The 19,763-nt window shown below is 39.6% G+C and overlaps 1 protein-coding gene across 1 annotated transcript in view; it reads left to right on the top strand.

The window, feature by feature from the left end:
• Positions 1 to 19,763, top strand: part of samd8 (sterile alpha motif domain containing 8) — a 47,526-nt gene that overhangs the window by 4,045 nt on the left and 23,718 nt on the right. The window lies entirely within an intron of this gene.

The raw sequence follows: 19,763 nt of genomic DNA, 5'->3' as shown, positions 1-19,763 counted from the left end.
TTTTAGAGGGTGGTTTGCATGAGGAACGAACTTCCTGAGGATGTGGTAGATGTGGATACACTTACAATATTTAAAAGACATTTGGGTGAGTACACGTATAGGAAAGATTGGAAGAAAATGGGCCAGGAGTAGGCAGGTTGGGCTAGTCTAATTTGAGATTATGTTTGGCATGGACTGTTTGGACTAAAGGTTCTGTTTTCGTGCTGTATGGCTCCCAAGGAGAGGGGATGGCCTGGTAGTATTATCATTGGACTGTTAATTTGGAGTTTCAGGTAATATCCTGGGGACCAACATTCAAATCCCACCAATCGCAGATGGTGGAATTTGAATTCAATAAAAATCTGGGATTAACAGTCAGATGATGACAGTGAAACCATTGTCAGGAAAGACCCATCTGATTCACTAATGTCCTTTTAGAGATTGTAATCTGTGATCCTTTCCTAGTCTGGTCTGCATGTGACTCCAGACCCAGACCCACAACAATGCCATCTAGGCACTTACGGTTGGAAGTAAATATTGCCTGCTCAGTGATGTCCACCTCCAATGAATAAAGAAACGAAAACTTCTGAGGTAGTGAGTTTCAAAGTGCACAAACGTCTGACAGAATAAAATTCTTGTCATCTCAATACTAGGAGGGACCCCTAATTTTTAAACAGTACTCCTTCCATGTCTCCTTGTCAAGAAAGTTTTGGATCTTATTTCATTCAATTAAGTTATCCTCACTGTTTCACACTCCAGTGAAACAAGCAGTCTTTACAACCCTTCCTCAGGAGACAATCCATTCTTTCCAGATATCAATTGAGTATGCCTCTTCTGAATTGCCTGTAAAAGTACTTGCATTCTTCCTTTAAATAAGGAGACCAGAACTGTGCTGAATAGACTGAAGGACAAACAGAAACTGCTGGAAGACTCAACAGATCAGGCAACATCTATGGAGAGAAAATAGAATTAAAATTTCGGATCAAGTGACCCTTCTTCAAAACTGAACACCATGTAACAACGGGGCATCAACAAGTCCCTGGACTAGGAATTACAAAAATTCTGTATCTCAGTCTCTTATCCTGATTTTGTGTCACCCTTTCCAAATACAGGGAATAACCTTTCAGTATCCTTGATTCTTGCCCTGTCGAGACTCTTGTATTTTTGAGCTTTAAATCCTTCTAACTTCGGAAAACATAGATCTATTTACTCAATCTTCCACCATTGGACCAACCCTGTTACTCCGTGAATCAGTCTAATGAACTTTGCTGTGCTGTTTGTAGCCTTCCCAGTCATACTTATGTGAAATTGCTGTCTGCTACAAATAGTTAAATAAACTTTGGGTTACACAGTGGCTAGTGCTGCTGCCTCATGACCAGGGACCTGGGTTTGATTCCACCCTCAGGCAACTGTCTGTTTGGAGTTTGCACATTTTCCCTGTGTCTGTGTGGGTTTCCTCTTAGTCCAGAGATGTGCAGGTTAGGTTGATTGGCAATGCTGAACTGTCCATAGTGTCCAGGGATGTGCAGGCTTGGTGGATTAGCCACGAGAAATGCAGGCTTGCAGTCATAGAGCAGGGGTGTTGCTCTGAGTGGGATGCTGTTTGGAGGGTTAATGTGGAATCACTGGGCCAAATGCCACCTTCTGTACTTTAGAAATTCTATAATAAACTGGGAGAGAGTATGCAAGGGGAAACTCAACAGGTTTGGCAGCATCTCTGGAGAGAGTAAAAGTTAATGTTTTAAGTCTGGTATGATGACTCTTAACCTGCTTTCTCAAGCGCTGTGTTTGTTTCAGGTATGTAGCATCTGCAGTATTTTGCTTTTAGTTAATTAACTTAATGCTTGTTTCAATTTCTTTCAATTTTCACATTCAGAAAATAGGAACTTATGAAGAATATAAATAAGATTCTGGGGGATTTTTAGTCACGTGATGCGGACGAATGACAATGGGGTGGAGGGCTAGGGAAATTGATTGCATTATTAGGAATATAACCTTGAATGGGAACTGATTCATCATTAGCTACAGTGTATTTTTATCCCGTGTGCCTCTTAAAACTAAAATTCATGTTTCTTCAAATTGGTTTTTATGCTTCAGTATCTTGATTTAGGAATATAGAATCGGGGTAGCTCATTGAGCTTTTCTTGCTATTCAGTACAATATGGCAGGCCAAAAACGTTGATACCTTACTCAGTTCCCATAACTTTGTACGCCACTGGTAATCAGAAAGCTATCCATCTCTACTTTACACATACTCAACACAGTGGTAGAGAACTCCAAAGGTTTGCAACTGAGTTGGACCAAGTGGCATTCCCTTTATTTTAAAATTGTATCCCCATTATGTATTTCTAATGGCTTTCAGTGACTCATTAACAAGGACCCCCATTGTACATCTGTACTTTTCAACCTCTTACCCTTTAAGAATTACTCTACACATCTGTTTCTCCTACCAAAGTGGATATTTACCCTATTCATCTCAGCCTGTGAGCTTCGAACCTGTGGTGCGAACTGTTCCCTCCCTGTGTAGCCGTCTTCCTTGTGATGTACAACAGTGACTCCAGTCACTGCTCAGGTTCTGAAAACTGGAGCTTATGCTTGTGTGGCTGGTGACACTTTCTGCAGGTGTGTTTATCAGGGGTGCATGGTATTTTGATGGCTTTATACATACCGTAGGATGTGCACTCCACTTGGCTCTTATGACCTGCCATCTTACAACTCTTCCAAAGTTAATGGTTACCTTTTGAGTAAATACAGACTTATTATGAAAAGATATTTCTCTGAAAAAGAGAGGGGAAAAAATGGTCTACAAACTTAGATACCCTAAATATCCAACTTTTACTTAAAATATGGGAAGTATTGACTAATTCTCACCAATCTGTTGCTTTCTCTGCAGTCGTGAAATGCATCACCATTGATCTCAGTACAAGTAAGTCTGTTGATCCATACTTCATTTCCCTTGTTGCTCCCCTCACGCTCTGGAGATCTGCCTTAGTCTCCCTTACCCTGACGGTGCAGCTTACCCTGATGGTGCAGCTTACCCTGAAAGATAACAACGCTTGCAAATGTCAGTATACCAGCAAAATTAGCAATGTTGGCATTCAAACCCATGCCTGCAAACACTGGACCGTGAATCCACTGCCTTAGACTGCTTAGCCTCTGTAGTAGTAGATTTCAACTGTTACTCTTGGAAAAATATATTATTTATAAATAAAAATAGATTGTTATAAATTAAAATGCAGATGTACCTTGTGCAAGCTGCAGTACAGAATTATAGGGCACGAAAGTACGAAAATTGAGGATTTATTTCATATTAGTTCCAAAGATCTGGTGCAGTTAAATAACAGTCCTGCTGTTCAGTAGAAATTGCACAGGAAGAAGCCATTTGACCTTAGTTCACACCTTGGAGGCATTTTTCAAGCAATTCAGGATATTACCTATTGACTTGTGGATATGAGGGAAACTTTGGAAATACTTAATGTTTGCTTGGTGAGCTGCAAAGTAATTGGAAAGTATGATTGAAATTGGTTTGATCCAATTCGACTGTTGCTCCAGAGCTAACAGAAAGACAAAGCAAAAGTCAACAAGATCCTCTCTCTTAAATAAAAAAATGGTAAGGGTTTAGTTTTACATAACCATTTTACTGCAGTTAGTGCAGTTATTCTTTATACCTGTATTCTAAGATGCAGGAGCTAAATTCTGTGTACCTGGTTATCATTTGCTCGTGTGTACTTTACTAATTGCAATCAACAATCTGTTAGTAAATCAGTGTGGTAACTACATTTTTAACTTAGTCATTTCTCAGACTAGGAATTCTTAGAAGTCAAAGTATGCTGAGTTTTTTTTTTATTGCTGGGCTTACTCAGTGACTCAGATATTGAGTATGTAAAGGCATACTCCCGAGGTATGTAGTGTGTGAGGGCTCACAGACAGTGTGGTCTCTCCTGCTGTGCGTGACTACTTAGAATTAATGTAGCCTGTTAATAAAACTTTGTCATACCATTGGCCACAGATTGCACTAATTTGAGCCAGTCTAAGGCAAAGAGAGAATGGATGGATCCTCCAAACAGTTTGATAGACTTTCCTGATGTGAGCTACTTCACAGACTAGGTTATGTTATAGATTTTTTTTAATAACTAGCCAAGAGGTGTCGAGAAATTTCACAAGTACAGTTAGATGTATGGAATAGAAAGATTGTTACTACTTGCCTCTGTTCAATTACATTTTTTTGAAAATGGAAGTCAACTTTTACGAGTTTAGGAGACTCTTCCAGGGACTTTGGACTAGATTGCTAAATCTTGTTGATAGTGAAATTTGTTGCCAAAAGTTTTAACAATGCCTTGAATGCACTGGCCAGTGCTATGATTATACTGAATTCCATGTCAAGCTGTGGTGGGATGCAGCTTATAACAGGAGTATATGAGTCTGTATCAAATGACTCTTACACTCCAGTGAAACACACTGGGATGTTGGACTATTATTGAATGTACTATATAAGTACAAATTGTTGTTTGGTATCTTTTAGAACACTTTTTTTTTCTAACAATCCAATTACATAGGTTCTCCTCTGTCCACTCTGCTAATTACAACTTCAAAGCATCACTCAGATTCTTCAAGCATGATTTTCTTGTAGTAAATCCATGTAGGCTGTAGCAGATTTATGTTTTTTGAGTGCATTGTTTATCCATTATACCAACCATATTTTGCTATTACTTGTGTCAAACTAACTGGCCTATAATTTGCTGTTTTCTCTCTTCCCTTTGTTCTTAGGCTTGCTACCTTCCAGTCTATGGATCTGTTATAAAATCCAGTGAATTCTCAAAGATCAAGGCCACTGCACCGACTTGCTGTAGCCATTTCTTTTAAAACTGTAGCATGTATGTCCAATGAATTTGTTCTTTTTTGGTCCAATTAAGTTCTCCAGTACTAATTTTGTTCTAATATTAATTCTTTCAGTACCTCATTCTTACTTGAGCATTGGTTCTGCACTATTTCAGAAATGTTGAAATGGTATCTGACAGATCAGCTTGAAGTTTCTGAGCTCGTAACTAGAGGACAGATAGAGGAGAATCAGTGGCAGTATCCTATTTGGACTTTTTACTGTGAAGATGCATGCAAAGTATATGCCTAAGGTCTCTGTCATTTCTTTATTCCTTTTCTGAATAATCCTTCCTTTTCTGGTCAGGGCCACATGGTTACTTTGCTGATCTGTTCTTTTTACTTACACAAGCTATCACAATTTTCTTTATGTCTGTTGCTAGTTTGCTCGCATTTATTTCTTTTTTTCTATCAATTTATCACTGAATTCTGGAATTCTCTTAAATCCTTAAGTTTACTGCTTTTCTGGCAAATTTACAATGCTTTTCCTTACGATGATGCAATCTTATATTCTCTTGGCCATAGTTGGACTAGTTTTTCACTGAAGGGATTTTATTCTTTTATTGTGTAGGTTCATTATGAATATGGAATTATTTATTTAATTGTTTACCAGCCATCCTATCTTTAAGACTAGTTTCTCAGCTGCTGTGGCTGACTTGTCCTTTGTACCTACATGGTTTGTTTTTCTGATTTAAGACCTTAGCCTTAAGTTTAACTAAATCTATCTCTGTCTTGAAATTGTAATGAAAGGTGTGTGATTTATATAAGAATTTCATAATAGTTTAGATTTCAAACTAGTAGCATATGAGAGTCGGTCTGTTTTTCTGAGGGGGGGGGGTTAAAGTTTAACCAGGTCAGTCTTTCTGGAACTGTGACTTCAAACAAATACATGACTCCTGGAGTGTTAAAGAAAGTTTGTTTCTAATGTCAGATTTTTTTTTGTACTGTGGGAGTTTTGACTGGAGAGAGAAAATATTAAAACTTTGGCAGATGCAAGAATGAGCAAGTTTTAAAGAAATAGTTCAAAAACTTTTGGATAATTCAAGGGGGCCTGACTGAGACCTCACAATAGAGGTAAATAGCAAAGTGGTATTGGACAAGGTCTCCAAATGCTCAACATTTCCTCAAATTTCCTTTGTGTTGTTCAGACCTCTGAGGTCCACATGTGACTGCAGTTAGTGCACGTGGCACCTCCAGGTTTCCTAGAATGTTTCAGGTAATATTCTAGGAACCCAGGTTCAAATCCCACTGCAGTAGATGCTGCAATTTTAATGCAATGAAATCGGGAAATCCTCCACCAGGCATAAGTCAAGACTATAATGGAATGTTTCCTATCTATCTGGATGGGTACAGCTGCAACTTGATGCCATCCAGGTCAAAGCAACGCCCTTGGCACCACAGTCACAAGCACTCACTCCTTTTATGACCAATGCTGAGTAGCAACAGAGAATACCATCTACAGGATGCACAGCAGCAATTCATCAAAGCTCCTTCAACTGCACCTTCCAAACCCACAACCACTGCCATCCAGAAGGGCAAGGGCAGCAGACATTTTGGAACATCATCACCTGCATTTCCAAGCTGGTCGCCATTCTGACTTGGAACTATATCACCATTCTTTCAAAGTCGTTGGTTGAAATGCTGGATTTCCCTCCCCAACAACATTGCAGAGGTATCTGCAGAAAATGAACTACAGCTAATCAAGGAGACACCTGACCACCATCTTCTGCAGGGCATTTGGGGATGGGCAATAAATGCTGGTTCAGCCAGTGATACCTACATCCCAAGAGAGAATTTTAAAAAATCTCTAATGCAAGTATAGCCTGTCCTGGAAAAGGAGATTTTTCAGAACAATTAATTAAATAATTTACTTCAGTGAAAGGATGAAGTTTGTGAAACTTCCATGACAAGGCTATTTGCTTAGATCTCTGCAGACTGTAAAAAGACTGAGAAAGTCAAAATCTCTGTCAGTAGTCGAGGGAAAGGGCCTCTTGGCTCACAGGACTAGAACTGAGAAGAGGCAGTTATATCCTACAGATTTGATGGAGAAGAAATGATTCTTGTTTCTGAGTAATTAGAAAGTGATGATGTTGGGGATTAGATAGGATTATGTTTTGCTGTGTGCTTCAGAATCTTTCAAAGTGTATCATATTTTGATACTTCAGGTTATATTTTTGTTGTTTATTTTGCACAATAATCTTCTATTTTATTGCTGAATACAAGTCTTTAGTTATGTGTGGTTATGTTTCAGTAAAAGACTGCCACATTAAATTAAAAATATGTTCTATGAAATCTCTGTTTTCATTCTGAGATTTGTCTTATCCAGTAGTAACATCAGCTGGGTTCATTACAAAGTAAACTTCCATCCATTAAGAGACTTCTTTACTAACAGATGATTCATGTAATTAACTCTTTCACAGGTTGAGATCTAAGTAACTTGCCGTCTAGTTGTTTCCTACCATATTGATCTAGGAAATTATTTTGGATGCATTCTTTGATTTGTCCACTGTGTTGTGACTGCAGATTTGGTTTGCCTAACCTGTATGAAGTTTAAAGATGTCCGTGATTCCTGTACAGTGTTATGTATGATATATGCATCTTAATTTTCCAATTTATACTCCTCCTTGTCATTATGACTGTTGGCAGAGTCCTTTGGACTACTTCCACTAGTGCTTTCTGGCTGTTATTCTCTCAGCCCCACCTCAAAATCAATTCTACATTTTATTTTACAAAGCCAAGATTATCTTATCCTTTATTAGGCTACCGTCGTTCGTACTTTGCCATTTTTACCAATCTGTGCTCAAAAAAACCAAGTTTCCTGGAATATTTAACACTAAGCTGTGCTCATTCTGAAACCGTGTCTCTGGAGTGATGAAGAGATCCTTTTACTTCTATCTGTGCTCTTGATTCTTTTTATTTATTAAATGTTTTTTGTTTTCCTACAATGTCGCCTTCATCGCTAATACCCTGTTATTACCTTGTTCAGCTCCCTGACCTATTGCATAATTTTTACCAAAACTATAACTGTGCCCTGTAAACTTGAAATATCTCTCAACATTTTGAATTTCTCAATCTGGAATGTTCCACTGTCCCTTCATTGGTTCCATTCCAGCTTAAATGGAGTCCATTTCAAATGAATAGATTAATCAGAATCGTATTTTTTAGGTTCAGCAGGAATTGAAAATCCTGATTAATTTGAGTCTTTGCTCGTTTGCACATGGTTTAGGTAATAGTTTAAAGATTATTACCTGTGAGGACTTTTGCTTTAATTTTGACCCTATTTCCCTGAGCCATTTCAGCATAAACTCAGACCGATTTGTACTCAGTGTTATTGCTGCCTGCATGTGTCTTCAGAACTGCATCCTTCTCGCTCTCTCCTCTCACCGCACTCCCCACATCACATGTTCTTCAGCCACGAGGTGATGCTCTTGGTCCTGATACTGGTCAGACAACACAGCCCTCAGAACTCCTTAGACTTGGCTGCGGAATAGTGTATCCATTCCCTCGACTCTGCTGTCCTCGAGCATAATATATTCCTTTTCACTCCTTGTATGGCCACTTCACCACATGGCCATTCTGTCACTGCCCTGCAGACTGTTTCCTGATTTATGCAGGTAGTAAGAATCTAGTACCTGTTGAATAAAGTCAAAAGCTGAGGGTTATCCAGCATTGTACCTGAGCTTTCCCTATCTGTGTGACTCTGTCGTACTCTAACATCCCTGACCTCTACCAGCACTTAATGTCAAGGGAGTGACTGCCACCTGAATTAAAGTGATAAAGTAACTGTTTTTCCTTCCTTAATGCCATGCACTGTCTGCCCTGTAGATATTTTGATTTAACCTGTTCATACATATTGTGACACACATTTGGAACAGGCAGGACTGTAAAAGTGCTGAATTACACTCCAGGAGACACTAGTGAGATAGGTAGTCAATAATGGCATAATGAAGGTAATTTGCCCTGTTGCAAAATGGGCTTATTTGGACTTACGGTGTTTGTGACTAAGTGATTAGCTAATTTCACTCAACCAAATCCTCATCACGCTGGAATCGTCTGTTTTCTTAAAAACTTTTTGAATGTTTGCGTTATACTTTTTTTAGAATCGCAATGAGTCAGTATTTTTCTTAACTAATTATGTGGGCACCTTCAAGAATTGGAATAGCTGAATCCATTTCTTTTGTTGAAGACTGGTCCCAATCACTCTTTATGGTGTTAGTTGAAGCTACCATAATTTGTTGTATTGATGGCTTGTACCAATTCTACACTTAGGGATGTGATGGAGCCTCATTAGCCATTAACCAATTAACCAATCAACCAAATGATCTGTGAAACTGAAGGTGTGGGCTTGGCCGTAAGGTTGGACAAAGTTAGTTATTTTGAAACAAGAATTTCAAAATCCTCATCCATATGCTGGTGTTTTCTTTTAAAGCTTATCATGAGAGGGTAAACCTCTCTAAGTAGGCATTGAACATTATTTCTGAATACATTCATTTTTTGTGTTGGAAAAGCCAATGTAGTTGTGGATATTATATATACATAGGGCCTGAAAGATTTTACGCCAATCCATTTGAGTCAATCAAGGATAAGTTTTGTGTGTCTATTCAATTCCTAGTGTTTTGAGGTAAATGTTTGGTCAAAGTGGCCTGCGTCCATTGACCTTTATCATCCTTCTACAGTCATGTATACTGTATTCAATAAAAAAATTATTATAATACAGTATGTTGACCAGGGCCTGTTACCAAGAGAACAACAAACTCTCCTTTTGCCAGAGAGTTTAAATCCCTTCCAAAGGAATAGCCAGAGGTCGCGTTCTCAAGTTCGTTGGCTGAATAATGTTCAGTGTTACTTGAGCCTGTCGTGAAGCGCTTCATCGTTTGAGAAGTCGAAAGCAATCTGTATGATATGCTTTTTGTTTGATGAAATGCGGTTTAATTCCAGCTATACAGCAGCATCTGTCTTGAAATGCATGGCTACACGCTAACACTGTGTAGATGGGATTGGATAGTAAGGTAATATTTTTAAAGACATTTCCTTTTTTGTAAAAGAGAAAGGGCAATCCATTTGTTTTATCCATACATGAATTCCCTGGTTTGGTTTTTTGGCATTTAAATTTTTTTTTTATAAATGTGTCTCAAAAAGTTTAGAATATCGGTACTGAAGTAATTGAGAAGGAAAATGGGATCTTGGTATTTATTTAAAAAACGGATGAAGTACAAAAGTAGGAAAGATTTTTGCTATAGTTGTGCTGAGCATTGGTGAGACCAGAACTAGAGTACTGTGCACAGTTGATTTCCTTACTTAAGGAGGGATATCATTACAGAATCCCTACATTGTGGAAACAGGCCAATTGGCCCATTAGGTCCACACCGACCCTCCGAACAGCATCCCACCCTGTCCCTGTAACCTTGCATTTTCCGTGGCTAATCCACAGAGCTTATACATTCCAAGATGCAAAAGGCAATTTTGCTCGGTCAATCCACCTCACCTGCATATCTTTGACTGTGGGAGGAAATCGGAGCACCTACAGGACACCCACGCAGACAAGGCGAGAATGTACAAACTCCACACAGACAGTCACCCGAGCCTGGAATTGAACCCAGCTCCCTTTTGCTGTGAGGGAGCAGTGCTAACCACTGAGCCACTGTGCTGCCCCAGTATATTTTATTGGAGGCAGCAGACAGAAGATTCTTAAAATCAAAGAATCTGTACAGTGTGGAAGCAGGCTATTCACCAGACTGAGTCCATATCTGAAGAACATCCCTCCCAGATCCACACCCTACCCTATCGCTGTAACCCAGCATTTCCCATATCTAACCCACCTAGCCTGCACATCCCTGGACACTATGGGCAATTTAGTGTAGCCAATCCACCTAACTTGCATATCTTTGGACAAATGAAGATTTGTATTTTGAAACTTTTTTTAAACTTTAAAGTGCAGACACCTTTATTACAGACAAATACACCAATCTCCCTGCCGTCTGCCAAAAGCAAGTTTGGGGTGATAGCTTTTTGCATACAGAAGTGTATATGTGTGTGTTGATATTGTTTGAGTAAAGCAATTATGTCTGCTGTCTTGTGCCTATTTAAGTACTGCTGAGTCGCAGAGATTAATACTTTCCTTGTCTTTTTGGGTTTATGTTTAGTAGAGAAATGATGATTACAGAGGACTATGTGAATTCTACTAATTCTGCTTTTGTGCAAGTCTGAAAGCCCCTGTATATCAGCACACTTGGCTGATTCTTGGAATGGAGATTTTGCTTTGAGGAGAGGTTGAGCAAGTTGGATCTGTAGTCATTGGAATACAAGAAAATGAGCGGTGATCTTATTGAAACTTGTGATTCTCAGGAAGCTTGACTGGCTAGATCCTGAGAGGATCTTCCCTCATGGGGAATCTAGGCTTGGGGGCACCACTGAAAAATAAGAAGATTGGGAGAAATTCCTTCTTGCAAGGTTGTTAATGTTAGGAATTCTTTTCTGCAGAGAGTGGTGGAGGCAGGATCATTTAATACATTCAGTGTTAAGTTTGACAATAGATAACAAAGTGTGGGGCTGGATGAACACTGCAGGCCAAGCAGCATCTTAGGAGCTTTTCTGATGAAGGGTCTAGGCCCGAAACGTCAGCTTTTGTGCTCCTATGATGCTGCTTGGCCTGCTGTGTTCATCCAGCCCCACACTTTGTTATCTTGAATTCTCCAGCATCAGCAGTTCCCATTATCTCTTAAGTTTGACAATATTTGCATCTGCAAGAAAATTCAGCGTTTTGGGGTACAGACTGGAGTGTGGAATTAAGGATGCAATCAGCTGAGCCATGATCTTATTTAAGTAGTGAAGCAGGCTAACGAAAATACACCTGCTCCTAATTCTTATGATTTACTGTTATTAATCAATTACAACTGTTATCTATTTGTCGGGCTTCAGGTTCTGACTGTACACGGTGGAGCAAGTTGTGAGGCTCTTAATAAATACTTTGGGAAGTTAGAATAATTTTAATTTTAAAAAAAATTAAATACAAAGCCTGAAACATTTGCCAGTGTTGTGTCTCTGTACTAATTTAACCCAATTTTGAATTGTCAGGCCCTGTAAGTAAGGCACGGATTCAGTTAGACAGTCTTTGGATAACTGTACAAATATGGAATATATTGAATTGTAAGTTCCAAAGTCATAAAAATGGAACAAGTTAGAAGTGCTTTTGGTCTAAGACATTTACATTTAAAAATTACAGCCAGGAACTGTGGTCAGATTTGCTGGTTCACCTTCTTAAAAGTGATTTATTCTGTTAATATACTGTTAGTACACAATATAGTTTAAAGTTTAAAAAATAGTTCAAGGAGGCACTTTACCCCTTGGGGAAGGTATTTGAAATTTAGTCTGTGTTGAGGGATTATCGGGGTGAAATGATAGGAAAAACAGGTATAGGGTTCCAGAAGGTAGCAATGGAAGAGTCTCGCCCTTTACAATTGTCTCACAGAGTTCAAACGTCTCCTAGCTTTTGTGGGCAAGAGCAGGGACTACACTGAGGAAGAGCTAAGTAATCACGGCTCTGCCTGCCTGCCGCCGCCGCCCCCCCGCATTTATTCAAACTGGGAGGAGCAGTAAGAAAGTAATAATAGGAGGGAACAAATACAGTTACAGAATTTTTTTTTCCTTCTGCATCTGAGATCACGAGTCCAGTGTTGGGATTACCGACATCTCCAGGGCTGGTGAGGAGAACATGATGTAAATCAGTTCTCAAAACGTAAGTAATTTTCCTGCAGCGAAAATTGGATCATGTGCCTTAAAATGTTTTAAGTTTATCCATGTCGTTTTCTTGAATGGCCAATCAATAACAATGAAATTAAAGGCTTGTATCATCATCATTATCATCATCTGCAAATAAGTAGAACACTGTTATTGAGATGTTGAAGCAGTAAGCTTTTATCTTGTCCTTGTGCCGCTCACTGCTGGTTTGCTTGTCTTACGCAATCAGCAGAAACCCAAACTGGGCAAATTTAAGATTATGGATGTTAGCCTCTTTTTATCTTAAAGCTGAAAATCACCACAGCTGCAAGTCTGCTGTTCCCCAGTAAATTATATTGACAACCACTTGAGTCTACGTAGTTGTATTGTGATGCAGAATCATGAAATCAACATGCAAAAACAGTGCATCCCACTGCATCCCTAAACCAGCCCAGTTCATCCCCTCCCCCCACTGCACCACACAACCAGCCCAGCTCTTCCCCCCCACCCACTGCATCCCAAAACCAGTCCAACCTGTCTCTGCCTCCCTAACCGGTTCTTCCTCTCACCCATCCCTTCCTCCCACCCCAAGCCGCACCCCCAGCTACCTACTAACCTCATCCCACCTCCTTGACCTGTCCGTCTTCCCTGGACTGACCTATCCCCTCCCTACCTCCCCACCCACACCTTCTCCACCTATCTTCTTTACTCTCCATCTTCGGTCCGCCTCCCCCTCTCTCCCTATTTATTCCAGTTCCCTCCCCCCATCCCCCTCTCTGATGAAGGGTCTAGGCCCGAAACGTCAGCTTTTGTGCTCCTGAGATGCTGCTTGGCCTGCTGTGTTCATCCAGCCTCACATTTTATTATCTTGGAATCTCCAGCATCTGCAGTTCCCATTATCTCTGATGCAAAAACAGTGTTTGAAAATGATGTAATGCAGCCCATTTGCACATACAGTACACCCTCTGTAGCTTGTTTGCACAGAATGTCTCTACTCTGAGCAAATGAAGGGAAAGGCAGCATACTTGCTTTGCTGAGACTTGATTAACATCATAAAAGGAAGTGTTTACACATCAAGGAAGACAATGGATCACAATCACGGTAAATTTACTGCTAATTTAGGTGAGTTATTTTATTGCCCAAGGGTATCAACCATGGGTTACATATCACACAACTATTGCAGAAAAACCTTAAGTTTTTGAGTTTCATTTGAATTTTGTTAATATTAGTTCAGAAGAATTTTATCAAAGCCAGATTTCTGCAGAGCAATTAGACTGTGCTCACAACACAGTTGACAGATTGTGTTTGATAATTTTGATAACTGCAAACACTGCACGTCCTTGAAGATGGTGAGAGAGTAACTTGCTAAAATCAGCTAAAAAGTCCCGATTACAGTACGTGGATCCCAGAAACAATACATCATGAGACAAGAGAGGTTGGGACTGTGTATTGCAGCACCAATTTAACATGTTGTCTTACAGCAATCTAATTATTTGCAAGGCAAAAACTTTAACTTGAAGAGGATAATTAATTTGATTTAACTAGTGATTATATTAGTGAAAAAACACTGGCACAGCACTATATTTTCTGCATTCCTCTCTAGTTGTAATATACTAGCTTATGCTGTGTTGTGTTGAACATGTTTGCTGTAATTGTGCTAAATTTATTCTGTTTGTATTGATTCTTTATTCTTAATTAAAAAAATTTATACTTATGTAGTCCCTATGTTATAGAGAAAGGTGCTTCAGAAGTAGATGGACACTCCGCTAATCCAGGCAAGCTGAACAAAAGTTTGAAATGTGTCATTTTAAAAACGTGTTTTAAAGAAAGAGACAGAATAGTGGATAGGTTAATGTGGGTAATTTCAAATCATAGTTCTCATGTGGCTAACTTCAAAACTGCAAAAAAATGTCATAAGATTATAGATACAGCTATAGTCAGAGGAATAGAGAGGCAAACAGGGCTTCAAGAAGTCAGAGATGGAGAAAGGTAGGGCTGAAAAATGAATTAAGCAGGTAACTCAGAATTTTTGTATTTGACTCCGGTTCTCAAAAAACTCCAATCAGGAAGGATGGGTGTGGGATAAGTTGCAGGAAGGAGAACAGGCAGCAGAATTTTGGATCAGCTGATGTTTACAGTGATTGAGGGATGGGAATTTGACCAGGGAAGAATTGGACCATTTGAAGTTTGTGAGTGATTGTTTTGAATGTAGGTGGATTGAGCTAGAAGTGGATGGATGGTGCAAATAGGGAAAAAACATGATCAGAAACTGAAGAGTTGAACAGGATTTTGAAATTGTAAACAATCTTGGTCAGTGGAAGTGTTCAAGGGAACTGGGTAAGGGTATTGGAGGGAGTAAGAAATACAAGAAGCTAGTCAATAAGGGAGAATGTTACAATCATCCCTTGATCATTGCTGAATCCCTCACGATCAATATTCTGACAGTTTCCATTGATCTAAAACTAAACTAGACTGACCATTCATTTAAATACCATGGCAACAAGAACAAGTCAGAGGTAAGAAATCCTAATAACTCAACTCCTGACTGTCCAAAATATGTCCATCTTTGACAAGACACAATTCAGCAATGTGATGGAATACTCCCCTTTGTTGGGATAAGTGCAGTTCCAACAACACTCAAGAAGCTTGACACCATCCAGGACAAACCAGCTGTTTGATTGGCACTCCATCCATAGATGCTCGCTTCTTCCACCACAGATGCTCAGTAGCAGCAATGTGTACTACCTGCAAGATGTACTGCAAACATTCACTAATGGTCCTTAGACAACACCTTCCAAATCTGCAACCAGTACCATCTTAGGAGAAGTACAATAGATGCATGGGAACAACACCACATGGAAATACCTGTTGAAGCTACACACAATCCTAAATTGTAAGTGTATTGCCCATTCCTTTAGTTTCTGGGTCAAATTTCTGGAATACCCTCCTTAACGGCATCGGTGTGCCTATTGCAAATGGATTGCGACGGTTCAAGGGGGCAATTCACTGCCACCTTCTCAAGTGTAACTAGGGGTGGGCAATAAATGATGGTGATGTTGCTGATGCCCATATCTCATGAATCAATTAAAACATGACATTTCTGGAATAGAGACGATGAGAGTAGAGATACCACAAGGGGTGACAGTGAATATGATAGGAGAGGTTTGGAAAGGAAAAGAAGGTAACAAATTCAGATGCTTGTAAAAGATGCTGATTGGAGATTAAAACCAGCAAGAAATATGAGTCTCCCAGGATAGAGGCTGAGGAAGGACTGGACAATATCCTGAGGACAAGTCTTTGAAGAGTGTCAAAGTTACATTGACTGATCAACCATTAAATGGTGTTTCCTCTTCCACTATTCTTGAAAAGCGGGAATTCAATTAATCTCTCAAATTTAGATTTGTTAGATTCTTGTGGAATAATTGCACTTAAGTAATATTGCACTTAAGAGCAGGCATAAAGGGAAAGAGTTATTTTTAATCCTGGAGCATTACTGTAAATTGTGTGACTCTGTTGGTAGTGTTACATTGACAATCCCAGCACATCGTTACTCTTGGAAGAATATTCATTGCAATTTGATGTTAGTAATTTGGCTTTCTTCCCTGTTTTAGATTATCTTCTGAATATCCTGGAACACATTTGACTGTTTGACGAGCTCTTCTCATTCTTTCTTTTTCTTTTTTTTATGTCTCCAGTGGTTGCAGGATAATACCAAGATTGAAATGAAACATTTAATAAAGATATTTGTTTGGTGTTAGTAACAATATCTTGAAATACTGCTTGTATATTTTGTATCTAGGGAACAGCTTATCATGCAGGGTTGGGTTGAAAGTGTGATTCACAAAGAGCAGAGACAGCGATCCAAGAGGTTGACACTGTTGTGCAATATATTCAGATGTGGAATTTTATCTTTAACCTTTTAACAAGCTTATTCATTTGGTCTGTTTGGATATTTTTGTGCATGGATAACCACTTGCAGCTCAGTTGTGATCCCAACAAAAGGACTTTGTTCGAAAATAATTTCCAGTAACACGTAAAATGTTCAGTGAAACAGTCATGTATTGTTAATTCCATCTAGTATTTTTCTGTAATGGGAGTGGTTTCATTAATTCCAATGAAACTGTGTACTTGGCTTAAAAATGTTTCTGAATCTTAACTAATTTATTTATGATTGGATTTTGCTTTGAGGAATACCTGAATTAATGGGCTTGAAGCCTGCATCAAAATTTATGAGGATAAACTGAATTCTTTTATTTTGAGACTGCAGTACAGACCATTTATATTATCTTATGTTTCATGAATCAAGGTGTCTCGAGTTACTTCCATTTATGTAAAAGGGCTTTTTAGTTTTGAGTAGTGTAGAGTTTTAGAGTAGGAAATATCTTGCATTGAAATAGAATCACGGAGATGTACAGCATGGAAACAGACCCTTCAGTCCAACTTGTCTATGCCGACCAGATATCCGAGATAAATCTAGTCCCATTTGCCAGCATTTGGTCCATATCCCTCTTAAACCCTTCCTATTCATAGACCCATCCAGATGCCTTTTAAATGTTGTAATTGTACCAGCTTGCTCCACTCCCTCTGGTAGCTCTTTCAATACATGCACCACTCTCTCTGCGTAAAAATGTTGCCCCTTAGGACCCTTTTAAATCTTTCCCCTTTCACCTTTAAATCTTTGCCGTCTAGTTTTGGAATTCCCCACCCCAGGGAAAAGACCTTGCTATTCAGCCTTTCCATGCTGTCATGGTTTTTAAAAAATTCTACATAAGGTCACCCCTCCGCCTTTGACACTGCAAGGAAAATTGCCCCAGCCTATTCAGCTTCTCCCTATAGATCAAACCCTCCAACTCTGGCAACATCTTGCTTTATCTTTTCTGAACTCTTTTGAGTTTCACAACATCCTTCCTATAGTAAGGAGGCTAGAATTGTGTGCAATATTCCAAAAGTTGCCTAACCAATGTCCTAGGCAGCCACAATATGACATCCCAACTCCTATACTCAATGCATTGACCAATAAAGGCAAGTGTGCCTTCACTATCCTACTAACCTGCGACTCTACTTTCAAGGTTCTATGAACCTGTACTCCAAGGTCTCTTTGTTCACAACGCTGCCAAGGATGTTACCATTAAGTGTATAAGTGTATAAGTCCTGTCCTGATTTGTCTTTCGAAAATGCAGCACCTCACATTTATCTAAACGAAATTCCATTTGACACTCCTCAGCCCATTGGCCCAGCTGATCAAGATCCTGTTGTACTCCAAGGAAACCTTCTTCACTGTCCACTACACCTCCAATTTTGGTGTCATCTGCAAACTTACTAATCATACCTCCTATGTTCACATCCAGATTTATATAAATGACAGAAAGTGGACCCAGCACTCAGAGTTAGTAAGAACTGCCAATGCTGGAATCAGAGATGACAGTGTGGATTTGGAGGAGCGGAGCAGGAAAGTTGTCGTTTTGGGTCGGAACCCTTCAGAAATTTCTGAGGAAGGGTCCCGACCCGAAATGTCAACTTGCCTGCTCCTCTGATGCTGCTGGACCCAGCATCGTAAGTTATGGCACATCACTGGTCACAGGCCTCCAGTCTGAAAAACAACCGCTCACCACCCACCCTCTGCTTCCTACTTTCTAGCCAGTTCTTTATTCAAACGGCTAGTTCTCCCTGTATTCCATGTGATCTAACCTTGCTAACCAGTCTACCATGAGGAACCTTGTCAAACAACTTACTGAAATCCGCTTCTCTGCCCTTGTTAATCCTGTTTGATACTACTTCAAAAAACCCAATCAAGTTAGTGAGACATGACTTCCTATGCATAAACCCATGTTGACTATCCCTAAACAATTCTTGTCTTTCCAAATACATGTAAAGCCTGTCCCTCAGGGTTCCCTTCGACAAATTTCCCACCAACGATGTCAGGCTCACTAGTCTAAAGTTTTCCTTGGCATTTCCTTACCACCTTTCTTAAATAGTGGCACCACATTAGCCAACCATCAGTCTCACCTGTGGCTGTCAATGATACAAATATCTCAGCAAGGGGCCCAGCAATCACTTCCCTGGTTTCACACGGAATTTCAGGACACACCTGATCAGACCCTGGGCGTTTATCCACCTTTGTGCATTTTAGGCCATCCAACACAACCACCTCTAATTTGGTCATTTTTCAATACATCACTGTTTATTTCCCCACATTTTTATATCTTCCATATCCTTCTCCACAGTAAACACATGCAAAATATTTGTTTAGTATCTTCTGCTGTATCTTGCAGTTCCACACATAGGGTCCCTTAATAATCAATAAGGCCACCTATTTCCTCCTTAGGTACCTATTTTTTTCCTTTATTCATTCATGGGATGAGAGAGTCGCTGGCAACGCAGCATTTATTGTCCATCCCCAATTGCTCAGAAGGCAATTAAGAGTCAACCATATTGCTGTGTGTCTGAAATCACATGTAGGCCAGACCAGGTAAGGATGGCAATTTCCTTCCTTAAAGGGCATTAGTGAATCAGATGGGTTTTTTCCCCAACAATCAGTGATGGTTTCACGGTCATCATTAGATTCTTTATTTCAGATATTTTATCATCTGCCATGGTTGGGATTGGAACTGGGTCCTCAGAACATGGTAGGTCTCTGGATTAACAGTCGAGCGATAATGCCACTACACCATCGCCTCCCCTATTGTTCTTAATGTATTTATAAAATCCTTTTGGATTCTCCTGAACCCTGTCTGCCAAAGCTATCTCATGTCCCCTTTTTGCCCTCCTGATTTCCCTCTTAAGTGTATACCTTCTGCCTTTATACTCTTCTAAGAATTCAGTTGATCTCTGCTATCTGTACCTGACATATGCTTCCTTCTTTTTCTTGACCAGACCATTAATTTCTCTAGTCATCCAGCATTCCCTACACCTACCAGCCTTGCCATTCACCATCCTAACAGGAAGATACTGTCCCTGGACATATTATCTCATTTTTGAAGGCTTTCCGTTTTCCTTTACCTGCAAACGTCCACCCCCAATCAACTTTTGCGAGTTCTTGCCTAATACTGTCAAAATTGGCTTTCCACCAATTTAGAATTTTAACTTTTAGTTCTGGTCTATCCTTTTCCATCACTATTTAAAACTAATAGAATCATGGTTGCTGTCCCCAAAGTACTCCCCCACTGACACCTCAGTCACCTGCCCTGTCTTAT

The sequence above is a fragment of the Stegostoma tigrinum genome, chromosome 37 (genome assembly GCF_030684315.1).
Source record: "Stegostoma tigrinum isolate sSteTig4 chromosome 37, sSteTig4.hap1, whole genome shotgun sequence".
In the NCBI taxonomy this organism is placed as follows: Eukaryota; Metazoa; Chordata; class Chondrichthyes; order Orectolobiformes; family Stegostomatidae; genus Stegostoma; species Stegostoma tigrinum.
Note: the sequence above shows the minus strand (reverse complement) of the source record. Positions and strands in the feature narration are given on the sequence as shown.